Raw genomic sequence first — 17,007 nt, forward strand, 5'->3', positions numbered from 1 at the left:
AGGCGCCGGGGGGGCGGCCTCTTGCAGGGCTGGGGAGAGTCTTGGGCACTGCCTGCCCGGGTGCGCTTCCTGGGGCGCCGGGACCCCCGAGTGGAGCGGTGAGGAGCGGAGGGTCTGCGCCTGCAGGCCCGGGCAGAGGGACCTGCTGCTGCCTCCTGCCCCAGCTCTTCACGGGGCTCTTCGTGCTCCCTGGGGCTGTCTGCAGCTGGGACTTCGCCAGGACCCCCACGCTGGAAAGCGCTGGATGTGCCGGGAATCTCGTCTGTGTCAGGGTCTGCAGAGCTGCTGGAGGGTGCGGGGCTGGTGCTGAAGGCTCCCTGCGCTGGAGCAGCGTGCCCAGAAGCAGCTGCAGGTCTGGCCTCCTGCGCCCTGGCAGGGCGGCTGCTCTCGAGGCCCAGCAGCCTCCGTGCGTCCTCGCCGCAGAGAGCCACGATGGTGCCGACGAGCCCGTCGATGAGCGGCACGGTGAGGGGCCCCAAGGCGGGCTGTGTGTGCTGAATGATGGCGTCCCTGTCCAGCCCCATCACACACAGGGAGTGCAGGAGGAAGCTCTCTGCAGCTCTCGCCTGCCACCAGCGTGTCCCATAGATGGCTGAGAGCTGGCGGCGAAGCCAGGGCAGCACAGGGTCGAGGATGTCCCTGCGCTCCCTGAACAGCACGGCCCAGTCCTCGGGCAGGAGGCCGCCCACAGCAGCGCGGGGATCGGGCTCCGCATCCCTCTCCTCGGCTGGCACAGAGGACGCAGCCGGCGCTGCAGGGCTGTGGGGGGCGGTGGCGCTGCCTGCCTGGAAGCCAACAGGTACGGGCACTGCGGGAGGGGAGACGATGCATTCCAGGTAGTCTTCGTCTCCCCGCACGGAAACCTTGATGGTCCTCATGCCCGTCCTGCAGAGTGGGCAGCTCGCCTTCAGTTTTGCCCAGCGCTGGATGCAGCCCAGGCAGAACCGGTGGTTACATGGTGTCGCGTAGGCCACGTCCTTTCGCCCCTCCCGGCACACGGGACACGTCCACGCCTCCTCCGTGGCCATGATCCTCTCGTTAAGGTGCTCTGGGGAGAGCTGATGCTGATGAGCTGCTCCCCTGCACCGGCACTGCAGCAGCGGGTATCGCGCACGCTGCGAGGAAGAGAGAAGGTCACTGGCTGTGCCCCGGCCCCTCAGCAGGAACCCCCCCGGCCCCAGCCCCACGGCTGGGTGGTCCCACGTCCCCCGCGGGCCGCCCCGGGGCACGTGTCCCCACACAGCTCACCTGCGCTGCTGCAAGTGCTCCTCACAGGGCCCCGGCTGCCTGAGCCAGGCAGGGCCGGGGAAACACAGGCACTGCCTGCGGGGACGGGCACTGAGAACAGCTGCCGACGGCCCCACAGCACAGCTCCAACAAATCCTTGCTCGGCGCTCCAAGCCTCGCACAAACGCTCAGCGGGAGTCCAGGCACGAGCCAGGCTGGGGCGGGCTCTGCCTGCGCCCCAATATGAGCAGCGAGGGCCGTGAGGTCACAGTCCGTTGCTGGCTGACCTCAGAGCCCATGGCTCTGGGTGACCCCCACAAACCAAAGCACGTGTCTGAGAGCATTGCCCAGACGTTTTTGGGCTGAGGTCAACTGTATGAAGTTCAACAAGGCCAAGTGCTGGGTCCTGCATCTGGGGCGTAACAACCCCAAGCAGAGCTACAGGCTGGGAGATGAGTTTTTGGAAAACTCCCTGGCCGAGAAGGACCTGGGAGTACTGGTTGATAGTTGGCTGAATATGAGCCAGCAGTGTGCTCAGGTGGCCAAGAAGGCCAACAGCATCCTGGCCTGTATAAGAAGCAGTGTGGCCAGCAGGTCTAGGGAGGTGATTGTCCTCCTGTACTTGGCTCTGGTGAGGCCGCACCTCGAGTACTGTGTTCAGTTTTGGGCCCCTCGCTACAAAAAGACATGGAGGTGCTCGAGAGAGTCCAGAGAAGGGCAACGAAGCTGGTGAGGGGAATAGTTCAGATGTGCTTCACTGAACCCAGCCCCTCGCTGGGCACACTGAAGGGTCTTGCCAGCACATGGTCCCTCCGCTTTTGGTGTGCAGTCCATGGCTTATCGCTGGCAGGCCTGGCTTTGTCCCTTTCTGCCTCTGAATCTAAGTTTAAAGCCCTGACAATCAGCCTTCCTTACTCCAGGGCAAAAATCCTTTTCCTCCTCTGAGCAAGGTGCTTCCCACCAGGGCCCAAGTGGCTTGGTGTCATGTAGACCTTCCCAACAGCAAGGAACCCAAAACCGTGTTGGTGGCACCAGCCTCGCAGCCGCTTGTTCATCTGCTGGGTCTGCGTGTTCCTTTCGGTATTGATACCTGCTACTGGAAAGACGGAGGAAAACACTGCTCGTGCACCTAATCCTGCAACCAGTTGCCGCAAAGCCGTAAAGTCCCTTTTGATCACTCTTGGATTTCTCTTTGCTACCTCATTACTGTCAACGTGAAAAACCAATGCGATGTGTGAGGGGCTTGCCATGGAGAGCAGGACCTAACCAGGGACACTATTGCACGGGTTATGCCAGCACTTGTCTGCCAGCAAAGAGACTTGCGGTGCACAAGGAGCTGGGAGGGGACAGCAGCAGGACACCTGAGCTGAAGTAGCCAGAAGGATATTCCATAACCTAGGGCATCGTGCTGAACTATTGCTATGAAGTGCTTGGCCAGGCTGGAATGAGGGCTGCTCTTTGGGGATGGGATAGGCATCAGGAAGAGGTTCTTCACTGAGAGGGTTGTCGCACACTGGAGCAGGCTCCGCAGGGAAGTAGTCACTGCACCAAGCCTGTTGGAGTTTAAGAAGCGTTTGGACTGTGCACTTAGTCACGTGGTCGGAATTTTGGGGTAGACCTGTGTGGTGCCAGGAGTTGGACTCGATGATCCTCCTGGGTCCCTTCCAACTCAGGATATTCTGTGATTCAGTGATTCAGTGATTCTATGCCACCAGAAATGGGCAGCATCCAGGCACCGAGTGCCAAGTGTAATTGTGGAGGACGCTGGCTTCCTTAAGCATGAGGCTTAGTAGTTGAGTCCATGCAGCCCAGTTTCCCTCCATTCGGACTCTCCTTCGTGAAAATTCACCCAGTGACAGGGAGCGACCTGGAAGCTTCGCAGCATCTGTATGCAGATGCTGTATACAAGGAAAGCATAACCCTAACAAGCAATGGAAACAGCAAACGCTGCGTGCAAAACTGCTCTTCTGCTCTCTTCATGACTATGAGAGCTATTGTGTCAGGGATCTCTCCCATGGTTTAGGAATGGGTTCTCTTTTTAAAGTCTGTTTTGCGCAGAGACTGCTGCTGTCCTTGCCATCGTGTGTGTAAGCAGAGGCTGCAACTTTCAACCCTACTCCAGCCAGGGATGGGTTTGCCACTTCACTCTGTGGGTATTTCTTCTTCCTCTGGACAGCCCTAATCTTCCCCCGATGTTGTGCTTAGGTTTTAGGATTTCTGTCTGTTGTGTTTTAACCCGGCTGGCAGCTAAACACCACACAGCCGTTCGCTCACCCTCCCCCCTCCCTCTCTTGGATGGGAGAGAGAAACGGGAAAGTGAAGCCAGTGAGTTGAGATAAAGACAGTTTATTAAGACAGGAATATAATAATAACAATAATAATAATAATAGTGATAATGATAATAGTATTAACTATTTAACTTTATTCTGTTTTATGGCAAAACCGGCCTTCAGAAGGATTTGGACTATTTTCTTCCCTTTCTCGAAAACTTCTTCTGCAGTGTCACCCCACACAATGATGTCGTCGATGTACTGCAGGTGTTCAGGAGCTTCCCCCTGCTCCAGCGCAGACTGGATCAGTCCATGGCAAATGGTAGGGCTGTGTTTCCACCCCTGGGGCAGCCGATTCCAAATATATTGGACTCCCCTCCAAGTGAAAGCAAACTGTGGCCTGCACTGTGCTGCTAGAGGGATGGAGAAAAATGCATTAGCGATATCAGTTGTGGCATACCACTTGGCTGCCTTTGATTCCAGTTCATAGTGGAGTTCTAGCATGTCCGGCACTGCAGCACTCAGTGGTGGCGTGACTTCGTTCAGGCCACGATAGTCCACTGTTAGTCTCCACTCACCATTAGACTTTCGCACTGGCCATATGGGACTATTAAAAGGTGAATGAGTCTTGCTGATCACTCCTTGGCTCTCCAGTTGACGAATTAGCTTATGGATGGGACTCAGGGAGTCTCGGTTGGTGCGATATTGCCGCCGGTGCACAGTTGTGGTAGCGATCGGCACTTGCTGTTCTTCAACCCTCAGCAACCCCACAACAGAAGGGTCCTCTGAGAGACCAGGCAAGGTAGACAACTGTTTAATGTCCTCTGTCTCCAAGGCAGCTATGCCAAAAGCCCAGCGGAACCCTTTTGGGTCCTTGAAATATCCTCTTCTAAGTCTATGCCAAGGATGCACGGAGCATCTGGGCCAGTCACAATACGGTGCTTTTGCCACTCATTACCGGTTAGACTCACTTCAGCCTCCAATACAGTTAACTGCTGGGATCCCCCCGTCACACCATAAATACAGATGGGCTCTGGCCCTTTATAGCTTGATGGCATTAGAGTACGTTGTGCACCGGTGTCTACCAAAGCCTTATACTTCTGTGCGTCTGACGTGCCAGGCCATCGAATCCACACAGTCCAATAAACTCGATTGTCCCTTTCCTTCCCCTGGCTGGAGGCAGGGCCCCTCTAGTCCTGCTCAGAATCTTCGTTTCTGTGTTTAAAGGACTGCCTGCTGGAAGTTGGAGCAGCAAACTTTTCAGAGAACTCCTTTTTCCCAATTGTTTTCCTTTGCAATTCACGTACCCGTGCCTCTAGGGTCGCCGTAGATTTTCCATCCCATTTTCTCATGTCCTCTCCATGGTCACGTAGGTAAAACCACAGGGTGGCGCGGGGTGTGTGCCCACCATATTGTCTTCCTTGCATAGATGAACGTTTACCCCTAATAGCTGAGACACTGGTTTGTACAGGTGGGGAGGAAAATAATCTCTCTTCAAGTTGGTGGATCTTTTCAGAAAGTTTCTCCAAAGTATTCTCTTTTAGCTGGTGGACACTGGTTCGTTCAGGTGGAGGGGAAGATAATCTTTCTTCAAGTTGGTGGATCTTTTCAGAAATTTTCTCCAAAGCATTCTCTTTTAGCTGGTGGACACTGGTTCGTTCAGGTGGAGGGGAAGATAAATTCTCTTGAAGTTGGTGGAACTCTTCAGAGAGTTTCTCCACAGCCGAGACGCAGGCCTGTAGGGAAGAGGAGAGATTTCCTTCGTACTGCCGGAGTAATTTAGCCACTTCATTCACTGGGGGATTCTCCTCCGCTTTCCAGGCTAGTATTGCCAATGAGCTGGCATATGATGATGGTGCACTCCGTACAAACTTCCGCAACATGGGTGGTGTACACCGGACTGCATCTGGTTTTGCGGATGTTTGTGCGTCGTCTAGGTCCTTAGAAATGACTTCCCGTATGGCTAATTCCCTCAGGTACTGAATTCCCTTCTCCGTGGTGGTCCATTTGCCTGGTAGACATACAAGTTCTTCCTTGAAGGGATACCTTTCCTGCACAGCTGACAGGAGACGCCTCCAGAGGCTGCGAGGTCGTGCTCCATCTCCAATTGCTTTGTCAATGCATGTGTCCCTAGCAAGGGATCCCAGCCGCCTGGCTTCCCTGCCCTCTAATTCCACACAATTGGCTCCAGTGTCCCAGCACCGGAGCAGCCAGGTGACAAGCTGCTCACCTATACAGCGACCAAAATCTTTTCGCACATCTCGTAGCTCACGCTGGTATAGAGTCCGGGTAGTTACTGTTGATTTTTCGACATCCCCATCCTCATCTTCAGTCTCCTGCACCTTTGATGGCCCAGCCTCATCTTCACTATGCCCAGACCTAGCAGAAGACTGTCTGCGTTCTAAACGACCTGAGCCTCTATACCATTTTTTCACCTTGTCTACAGGGGCAACTTGCACTGCTACAGCTCGTTTCTCTGACCCAGACACAGGGTCTGCCACAGGGGTTGGAATACCCTCTGCGGGGTCAACTTGCACTGCTACAGCTCGTTTCTCTGACCCAGACACAGGAGTGGGAGCAGCTGCAGGAGCCGGAGCTGCTGCAGGGGCTGGAGCGGCTGCAGGAGCTGGAGCTGGAGCGGCTGCAGGAGCTGGAGCTGGAGTGGCTGCAGGAGCTGGAGCTGGAGCTAGGTTGCTAGTAGCATCAATTGCAGCTCGATAGGCACAAGCCAGACCCCAGCACGCTACAGTGATTTATGTCACTTTGGCACTGCCAGAGTCATGACACCTTTTTTTCAAGCATTCTGCCAGCTTTTTAGGATTTTGCACTTGTTCAGGGGTGAATGTCCAAAACACTGGAGGTGCCTTCTGCTCTAGAAACATGCCCATATCCTCCCACACTCCCTGCCACTCGCAACTATCCCGCCTCAAGACAGATCTCCGGATGAGATTCCTAAGTAGTTGTTTAACCCTCAACAAAACCTGAAGCGCATTCAGGAGACATAACAACAAGAGCAGGCTTGCCTGAGTATCCCAAGGATATTCAACATCTCGGAGAACCACCGTAACTAGCTCGGGGGATAAGAGGGTGGTGGTGAAGGAGAAAGGGAGAGTGAACAGGTAGGGAAACATGTCTTCCCCTGTCCCCTTCACAGATTGGCTCCCTAACGAAAACAGGCAATAGGTGTAATTGCTAATAGTTTCCGAGATATGGGTTCCAAAGTATAGAGTCGACGTCAGTGCTGAGTACAAGTACCAAGTTAGAGTCATGACCAGAAATTTCATCATTTCATAAGCCATTGTTACACTGCACAGTACCATAACAATCTTAAACCAGGGCCCGGAAAGGATAAACAGTGCAACAGGGAGCACATACAGAAAGTAACGCGCTATAAAACTCAATTTGGAATACAGGTACAGCAGACTGGAGACTAAGGCAAGCAACATGGTGACTAGCAACTATTAAGCAGGTCCACTACTTATACCAATTTTAGTTTAACACACTCTGGTCAAATCTGTCGATATCTCAACCCTTCGAGCCCCACGTTGGGCGCCAAAAGGACTGTTGTGGTTTAACCCGGCTGGCAGCTAAACAGCACACAGCCGTTCGCTCACGCTCCCCCCTCCCTCTCTGGGATGGGGGAGAGAAACGGGAAAGTGAAGCCGGTGAGTTGAGATAAAGACAGTTTATTAAGACAGGAATATAATAATAACAATAATAATAATAATAGTGATAATGATAATAGTATTAATAATAATAATGTGTAAGAAAACAAGTGATGCACAATGCAATTGCTCACCACCCGCTGACCGATGCCCAGCCTATCCCTGAGTAGCCGGCCCCCCACCCCGGCCAGCCACCCCTATATATTGTTTAGCATGACGCCAGATGGTATGGAATACCCCTTTGGCCAGTTTGGGTCAGCTGTCCTGGGTCTGTCCCCTCCCAGCTCCTGCTGCACCCCCAGCCTGCTCGCTGGCAGGACAGAGCGAGAAGCTGAAAAGTCCCTGGCTTAGTGTAAGCACTGCTCTGCAACAATTAAAACATCAGTATGTTATCAGCGCTCTTCTCATCCTAATCCAAAACATAGCACCCTACCAGCTACTAGGAGGGAAAATTAACTCTGTCCTGATTGGAACCAGGACAGTGACAATGGGGTTTAGAGCCGCTGGGTAAGGACCTAGGGACAGGCAACTGAAAGGGATGTCGTTGTGGGAGTCTGCTATAGACGAGCCGGCCGGGATGACAGCAATGATGAATCACGCTTTAAGGAAGTGAGAAAACTTCTAGATCGTCTGCCCTTGTCCTTATGGGGCACTTCAGCCTGCCAGACATCAACCCGGAATATCACATCGCTGAGACAAAGAGGTCCAGGAGATTCCCGAAGCGCCTTGATGCTTCTTGGCTTCTTGGTACAGGTCCTAGGAGAGCTGACTAGGAAAGGTGCCCTCCTAGACCTGCTGCTTGGAAAGAGGGGGGGTCTTGTGGGTGAAGTGGAAACGGGAACACTTCAATCTGAGCAGCCTGGACTGGTTGTTTTGCTGTTCTTCTGCGGCCCTGCTCAGGTCCGTGAGCATCCCCGTGGTGCACTTTCCAACCAGCTTCTCTACCTGGGCAGCAAGATCTTGCCCCAGTGCAGCAGCCCACATGGGTTGGCCCCTGTGCTGCCAGCAGCCCTGCTTCCATTGCTTGAACCTCCTGCACAGGGCCTTTGCCACCATCCACGAGTCAGGAGAAAGAGCGAGCGTTTTTCCCAGTCTGCCGTATCTAAAGGCAGCTGGAAGAGGGGAAACATAACCCCCGTTTTTAAAAAGGGAAAAAGGAAGAGCCAGGCAACTACAGGCCTCAGCTCTGTGCCCAGTCAGATCATGGAACAGATCCTCCTGGAAACTATTCTAAGGCACATGGAAAAGAAAGAGGTGAGTGGTGAACAGCCAGCATGGCTTCACTAAAGGTTTGCCTGGACTGACAAACCTGGCGGCCTTCTACAGGGGGCCTACAGCATTGGTGCGTAGGGGAAGAGCAACTGACATCATCTACCTGGACTTGTGCAAAGCCTTGGCACTGGCCTGCACCATATCCTTGTCTCCAAGTTAGAGAGACAGGGATTTGATGGATGGACCACTCGGTGGGTAAGGAATTGGCTGGATGTCCACACTCAAAGAGTTGTGGTCAATGGCTCAGGGTCTAGGGTGAGGCCAGTGAGGAGTGGTGCTCCTGAGGGGTCGCTCTAGGGACCGGTGCTGTTTAACATCTTTGTCGCTGACATGAGCAGTGGGATTGAGTGCCCCCTCAGCAAGCTTGCAGGCACCAAGCTGTGTGGTGCTGTCAAGATGCTGAAGGGAAGGGATGGCATGCAGGAGCACTTAGAAAAGCCGGGGAGGTGGGCTTGTGTGAATCTCCTGAGGTTCAACAAGGCCAAATGGAAGGCCCTGCATCTGAATTAGAGCAATCCAAAGCACAAATACAGGCTGGGCAGGGAATGGATTGAGAGCAGCCCTGAGCAGAGGGTTCTGGGGGTGCTGGTTGCTGAGCAGCTCGACATGAGCTGGCAACGTGTGCTTGCAGCTCAGAAAGCCACTCGCACCCTGGGCTGCACCGACAGCATGGTGGCCAGCAGGGCGAGGGAGGGGATTGTTCCCCTCTGCTCTGCTCTCGGGAGACCCCACCTGGAGCCCCATGTTCAGCTCTGGGCCTCCAACACAAGGAGAACACAGAAGTATTAGAATGAGTCCAGTGGAGACTATGGGGATGATGAAAGAACTGGAGAACCTCTCCTATGGAGACAGGCTGGAGGAGTTGGGGTTGTTCAACCTGGAGAAGAGAAGGCTCTAGGGAGACCTTACAGTGGACTTCCTGTGCCTCAGGTGGGCTACAGGAAGGCTGGGGAGGGACTCTATGTCAGGGGGTGGAGGGATAGGGCAATGGTTAAGGGTTTGAAACTAAAAGTGGGTAGATTAGGTGATCTAGAAAGAAGAACTTCTCTACTCTGAGGCACCAGCACAGGCTGCCCCGAGGAGCTGGGGCTGTCCCATCCCTGGCGGTGCCCAAGGCCAGGCTGGATGGGGCTGGGGGCAGCCTGGGCTGCTGGGAGGTGTCCCTGCCCATGGCAGGGGGGTGGGAAGTGGGTGGTCTATAAGGTCTCTTCCAACCCAAACCATTCCATGATTTCTTAAAAACAATCTTCCCTGTACAATCTTTCTCCTACCAAATAATCTTAGATATTTATTTCTCCTTTGGACAAAAGACCCGTGATTTCCTTAGCTGCCACTGATGAGTCCAGAGAAGAGCAATCTTTGAGAATGTTCCCCAAGAAAACACAATTCAGGCAGAGCACAAGGTGGTGGGATGGTTTTGTTAAGACAGGAGAGAGAGACACGCAGAGCAAAAGAGGCTGATCATATTTGCAAAGGGTATTTAACTCCCAACAAGCTAAAGTTAACTGCAGTGACAGCTGAAACCATTAAGCATCTTCCAGGATGATGGTGTCTATCCACAGGTAAAATCATGCTTTCTGGGGAGCACACTCAAGAGACTATCATTAGAAAGGGAGATAAAAAAGGTTACCAAAATAAAATAAACACTTGTTTCATCTTGAAAATGTAGATAGTGTTTACTAAACCCTCTTCTCGGAAATAGACCATTATGGACTGCCCGTTTTTCTAAGCTGTTTCCCATCTCCCCATCTTCTTTTTCTTCTGTCTTCTGTTGTCTGTGCTGTATTTGAACTGGACTCTGCATGAAGGTTTATTTAAACAAACTAGAGACAAAGACATTTCAACCACAAGAATGTGTTTCCACTTAGATTCCAGTTGCTTTGGTTTTGTATTTTGCCACTTGAATCGTTCTATTTAGTAACATTTCCACCTAAGACCGATATTAGTGTTCTTTCTAGATGAAGTTATCCCAAAGAATTTTGCATTTTTTTTACCTCTTCAGTTCAGTTTCTTTTTTTTTTTTTTTTTTTAACAACAGCAAGAGGTTTCTCTGTATTTTTTTTATATAACTGTCATGAAGTCCTGTTGCGAAGCAGGAAACAAAATCAATGTAGAAGGCAAGCCATACCACCTCACCTTTGAACTGCTGTACACTTTTCACTTTTCTCTTTTCATTTAACAGTTTTCTTCAGTTAATTTCTGATATGACCTTGTGAGTAGTGCTTTGTATTTCAACATATTTCTAGATCGCAGGTCACCTCAACAGGAGAGGCACTTGGCTCTCCAGAAATCTTGTGAGGAATCAGGCTGGTTTGTTCAAACAGGGCAAATTCCTCTCTGACCTTTCTTGTTTCCGTTTGAAACACTTAACTGGGGCTTGGATTAGGTCACTGAAGAATAAATCTTAATCTGACCATTCTTAAAGTGAAATCAAAATGCCCACGTGTTGCTTTGACCAACTTAGCCAAAGCAGCACCAGTCTGCGGATAGGCGAGGCTTGTGCCTGCCCTCTGCTCCTCCTCAGGGCAGCCTTCAGATGCCTGTGCTATCTGACCGTATTGCCGAGTGACATTAAGCCACACAGACTGCTTCTGAACGCTTTCAAGGGCTACCTGTCTAATAGGTCAAATGCTGATTTATATCAAACGAATAAAATGCAGCTGGAAAGGTACTGCAGTGTGAGTTACTAGAACAGCACTCGCTGCTGGAAAAGAGTTTTAGAACATTGTTTGAGCTGAGGTTCTGCTATGATAAAGCAATGGCATTTCAAAGCACATTAATCAGCCATGACCAAAGGGACAGTGGGGGCCAGCAGGGCACGGGGACGGCACCAGGAAAAGGGAGGGAAGGCAGCAGCATGCACGGGGCTGTGCCAGCTCTGGTTTGAATCACACCGAGACTTTTTCTATGCTATAATTAATCTGTTTTATTGTTTTTTATTTCACCACCCGCAGGAGCCCTTCTAGAGGCGCCGGTGGTGGCCTCTTGCAGGGCTGGGGAGAGTCTTGGGCACTGCTCGCCCGGGTGCGCTTCCTGGGGCGCCGGGACCCCCGAGTGGAGCGGTGAGGAGCGGAGGGTCTGCGCCTGCAGGCCCGGGCAGAGGGACCTGCTGCTGCCTCCTGCCCCAGCTCTTCACGGGGCTCTCCCTGCTCCCTGGGGCTGTCTGCAGCTGGGACTTCGCCAGGATCCCCATGCTGGAAAGCGCTGGATGTGCCGGGGATCTCCTCGATGTCAGGGTCTGCAGAGCTGCTGGAGGGCGCGGGGCTGGTCCTGAAGGCTCCCTGCGCTGGAGCAGCGTGCCCAGAAGCAGCTGCAGGTCTGGCCTCCTGCGCCCTGGCAGGGCGGCTGCTCTCGAGGCCCAGCAGCCTCCGTGCGTCCTCGCCGCAGAGAGCCACGATGGTGCCGACGAGCCCGTCGATGAGCGGCACGGTGAGGGGCCCCAAGGCGGGCTGTGTGTGCTGAATGATGGCGTCCCTGTCCAGCCCCATCACACACAGGGAGTGCAGGAGGAAGCTCTCTGCAGCTCTCGCCTGCCACCAGCGTGTCCCATAGATGGCTGAGAGCTGGCGGCGAAGCCAGGGCAGCACAGGGTCGAGGATGTCCCTGCGCTCCCTGAACAGCACGGCCCAGTCCTCGGGCAGGAGGCCGCCCACAGCAGCGTGGGGATCGGGCTCCGCATCCCTCTCCTCGGCTGGCACAGAGGACGCAGCCGGCGCTGCAGGGCTGTGGGGGGCGGTGGCGCTGCCTGCCTGGAAGCCAACAGGTACGGGCACTGCGGGAGGGGAGACGATGCATTCCAGGTAGTCTTCGTCTCCCCGCACGGAAACCTTGATGGTCCTCATGCCCGTCCTGCAGAGTGGGCAGCTCGCCTTCAGTTTTGCCCAGCGCTGGATGCAGCCCAGGCAGAACCGGTGGTTACATGGTGTCGCGTAAGCCACGTCCTTACGCCCCTCCCGGTACACGGGACACGTCCACGCCTCCTCCGTGGCCATGATCCTCTTGTTAAGGTGCGCTGGGGAGAGCTGATGGTGATGAGCTGCTCCCCTGCACCGGCACTGCAGCAGCGGGTATCGCGCACGCTGCGAGGAAGAGAGAAGGTCACTGGCTGTGCCCCGGCCCCTCAGCAGGAACCCCCCCGGCCCCAGCCCCACGGCTGGGTGGTCCCACGTCCCCCGCGGGCCGCCCCGGGGCACGTGTCCCCACACAGCTCACCTGCGCTGCTGCAAGTGCTCCTCACAGGGCCCCGGCTGCCTGAGCCAGGCAGGGCCGGGGAAACACAGGCACTGCCTGCGGGGACGGGCACCGAGAACAGCTGCCGACGGCCCCACAGCACAGCTCCAACAAATCCTTGCTCGGCGCTCCAAGCCTCGCACAAACGCTCAGCGGGAGTCCAGGCACGAGCCAGGCTGGGGCGGGCTCTGCCTGCGCCCCAATATGAGCAGCGAGGGCCGTGAAGTCACAGCCCGTTGCTGGCTGACCTCAGAGACCATGGCTCTGGGTGACCTCAGAGCCCATGGCTCTGGGTGACCCCCACAAACCAAAGCACGTGTCTGAGAGCATTGCCCAGACGTTTTGTGAACTCCAGCAGGCTTGCTGCCCTGACCACTTCACTGGGAGGCCTGGTTCAGTGGCCAAGCCCCGTGTCAGTGAAAAATCTTGTCCTCACCTCCAGGCGGACCCTCCCCTGTCACAGCTCCATGCCATTCCCTCGAGTTTTGTCAGCATCCCCAGAGAGCAGAGCTTAGCGCCGGGCCCTCCGCTCCCCTCGTGAGGAAGCTGCAGGCCGCCATCAGGCCTCTCCTCAGTCTCCTGCAGGCTGAACAAACGCAGGCACCTCAGCCGCTCCTCATCTGTCCTGCCCTCCAGACCCCTCACCACTTTGAAGCGCTCCTTTGGATGCTCTCTCTCGAAGAGTTTTACGGCCTTCTGATAGTGCCGTGCCCAAAAGTGCACACAGGACTCGAGCTGATGCTGAAAGAGCGCAGAGCAGAGCACAGCAATCCCTGCCCGCGACCGCCTAGCCATGCTGTGCTGGAGGCACCCCACGATGCCGTTGCCCCTCCTGCCTGCCAGGGCCCACGGCTGACTCACGTTCAACTTGCCGTCGACCAAAAGCCCCAGAGCCCTCTCTGCAGGGCTGCGCTCCAGCCTCTCCTCCCCCCAGACTGCCCGGACAGCCAGGGTTGCCCGTTGCCAGGTGCGCAATCCCTCACTCGCTCTCGCTGAACCTCATCTTGTTGGGGATTGCCCAGCTCTCTGGTTTGTCAGGATCTCTCTGCAAGGCCTTCCTCCCCTCCATCGAGTCAGACGCTCCTCCCAATTTAGCATCGTGCCTAAATGGACTCAAGACGCCCTCGAGTCCTACATGCAAGTCACTTAGGACAACATTGAAGAGAACTGGCCCTAAAATGGAGGCCTGCAGAAGCCCCCTAGCGACTGGCCGCCAGCCCGATGCAACCCCATTTACCATAACTCTTGGAGCCCGACCCTTCAGCCACTTGTTCACCCATGGCATTATGCATTGCTCTAGCTGTGTGCTGCTCAATTTGTCCAGAAGGAGACAGTGAGAAACAGTATTGAAACTGTGCTGAAGTCCAAACAGGTGCCATCAGCTGGCTTCCCTTGGCCAACTAGACGGTTGACCACTTCCTAAAAGGAAATCAAGTGCATTAAGCAGCACTTTCCCCTCGTGAACGTGCGTTGGCTGTGATCAATGACTGCATTGTCCTTCAGGTGATATTAAGAACTCCCAGAATATTTTCACCATATTTTTACCACTTTTCCCTCCCAATCGATTGGGGGGAGTTAAATAATCATAAAATAATAATAATAATAATAATAATAATAATAAAGAGAAAATCATATTCATGTTCCTAAGAAGAACAGGAATAAAAGAATAGGGAAGGTAAGCGAGGCAAAGTGCAACCGCTGCCCAGTTCTGGCGGCAGAGAATCACTGAATCACAGAATATCCTGAGTTGGAAGGGACCCATAAGGATCATCGAGTCCAACTCCTGGCACCACACAGGTCTGCCCCCAAATTCCGACCACGTTGTTATAAATTACTCCTTTAGCCAGAAAGAATTAGTTTATTGAGTAAGCGATCAACAAGCAAAACAGCGCTGGGCGGCCGGGGAGTCCGTGCTCCTCCAAACGGCGTGCATCCCCCCCCTTTTCACAGTCCCTTATATCACCGAGTTCTTCCGGGCTTACGTAGCCCCCTTCCTGGTACTGCGGCTGTGTCGACTGTTGCTAGGGGGTCGTCTCCCGTCCCTCTGGTGGTTGCACGGATGAAGGCTGTAGTCTTCCTCCGCTTGGTATGTGGTGTTTTTCCCTCCTTAACCGGTCACGTTGGTTTGTCTTAAGATAGGACAGTGGGTTATCAATTTTGCAGTTATAGTATTTACACAAAGTTCTCTCAACTGTCCGTCCGAGACAGCAACAGGCAGGGAGCCTCCAGGTCCTTACAGCCACCTGGCGACTCCCTTTGTTCCTTCTTAATATAGCCATGGGAAATAATGAACAAACATGCTTCATACACCACAGTCCCTCCTTTTTCTTTTAGTTAGTTATTTTGTTCATTAATTCCTGGTATGCCTGTCTGCTGAGCGTTAGAGTTTCAGCACCCTCACTCGTGGTTATGGGTTCATATTTGGCACTGATATGCATCAAATGTGCTGCCTCTAAACGTTTTTTTACAATCGCGATTACTCGATTAAGAATACATGGTCCAAAAGTTAGACTCAACATTAATAACAACAAAGGTCCCGCTATTGTCGACAGTAAAGTTGTAAGCCAGGGTGAATAATTAAACCAAGATTCGTACCAATTCTGCTTAGCCTCATTTTCTCGCTTTCTTTTTGCTAATCCTTCTCTGAGCTTCATCATTGTATCCCTCACTACTCCAGTGTGGTCTGCATATACACAGCATTCTTCTTTCAAGGCGGCACATAAGCCACCGTGTTGTAAATACACCAGATCTAATCCTCTACGATTTTGCAAAACAACTTCCGATAATGACCTTGCCGATTTTTCCAGGGCAATAATTGACTATTCAACTCGAGTTAAGTCTTCATCTACAGCCACATGTAGGGAGGTGAACTCCTGACTTTGTCTGACCAGAGAGGCAACTCCAGTGCCCACCCCGGTGCCTCCCAGAATTATCAACGTTGCCAATGTTATAGCCGTGTTTGGTTCTCTTTTTCTTAAGTGGTTCTCTGCTACCGTGTGCCGTGTATATACGTACTCTTCAGAATGGTATAGAATTCTTGGTACAATTATCACCTGTATACAGAAATCTTGAGATACATTAAAGAGTTCAAGTGATAAACAAGGGGTAACACCTATCGATGAGCAGACCCATCTAGCGTTGTTTGCGGGAATTAACCAGTTTTCTTTACCTCCTGGCGTAACCTTCTCCGTGATACCGCATAGATGGAGCTTCTCACTAGGGATTGTACCTACACACCTGCCATTCCCAGTTACTTCCGTCAATGTTATTCCTACATCCCTCCCCCAATTGCATTGTGGAGGGTTGGGGTTACGTGAATGGGTGGCCTCTCCCAGATCCCCAGTGGCGTCATAATATGGAGGCCTTATATCAAGACATAACCAGCAAGGTTTAGGGATGTTGGGATTTGTTTGATTCAATAGGTAATAACTAGCATCCATGATCTTACACATGTTATTCTCAGTCATCCCTTCATTTTTTTCATATTTTTGGCCTACTGATTTATTAATGACCTTCAGTGGTTTTGGGCTATTTGGAGTTCGTATTTCAGAAGCTTGTGTAGGTTGAATTCTTAAAACATTTCCTGACAGTTCTTGGTTTGGTCCTACCCGTTGGGGGTTCTTAATCTCTTCTTTCCATATATATATTATCCCTCCCCTATCAGCTCCGGATTCATGCAACCTAATTCCCCAGCGTTGTCCTAGGGTCCACCTTTGATCTCCCGGTTGGGTTACATTGATGTATATGAATTTGCAATCTGACCTGGAGAGGGTGGCGTAATGCTGTAGTTCGCCCTTATCGTTACATCCTGGTGGCCCGTACACACCTTCACATATTTGTCCGCTCCAGCTCCGGGATTCCAGTCTGTGGCAATAGTCTCACAACCCCAATAGGCACAAAAGTATTCATGTGGATAGTTACAATACGGTCTTCCCGGGTTAGAACTTGGGCACATATAGAAGCTCAATTGACCACAACATATGTTAGGTACATTTTTGCCCCATGTCACAAGGTCACACAGTAAGACCTTAAAACTAGGGCCCCCAGCGGTGATTATTTGCTGCACAACATGGTAATCTTCCCATCTAATTAGGCTCCAAATAAAAGGTTGATGAGGGTGCGCAGACCCAGGAACAGTGTAAACACACCTATTGCTATGTATCGCAAAAAGTGGATAGGGCCCATTTTCGGAAGTTTTTTTTTCTTTTTCTTTTTTTCTTTTTTACCTGGTCACGCAGTACCCCGCCGTTTCACTCTCTGCCTCGCTTGTCAGTTCGGTTGCGGCGAACTACAAGGTGCGCGTTCTTCTCGGCAGCAGTAGTGCTCTTCAGGGGTGTTTCTTG

The sequence above is a fragment of the Anser brachyrhynchus genome, assembly GCF_964034855.1.
Source record: "Anser brachyrhynchus genome assembly, chromosome: Z".
Taxonomy (NCBI): Eukaryota; Metazoa; Chordata; class Aves; order Anseriformes; family Anatidae; genus Anser; species Anser brachyrhynchus.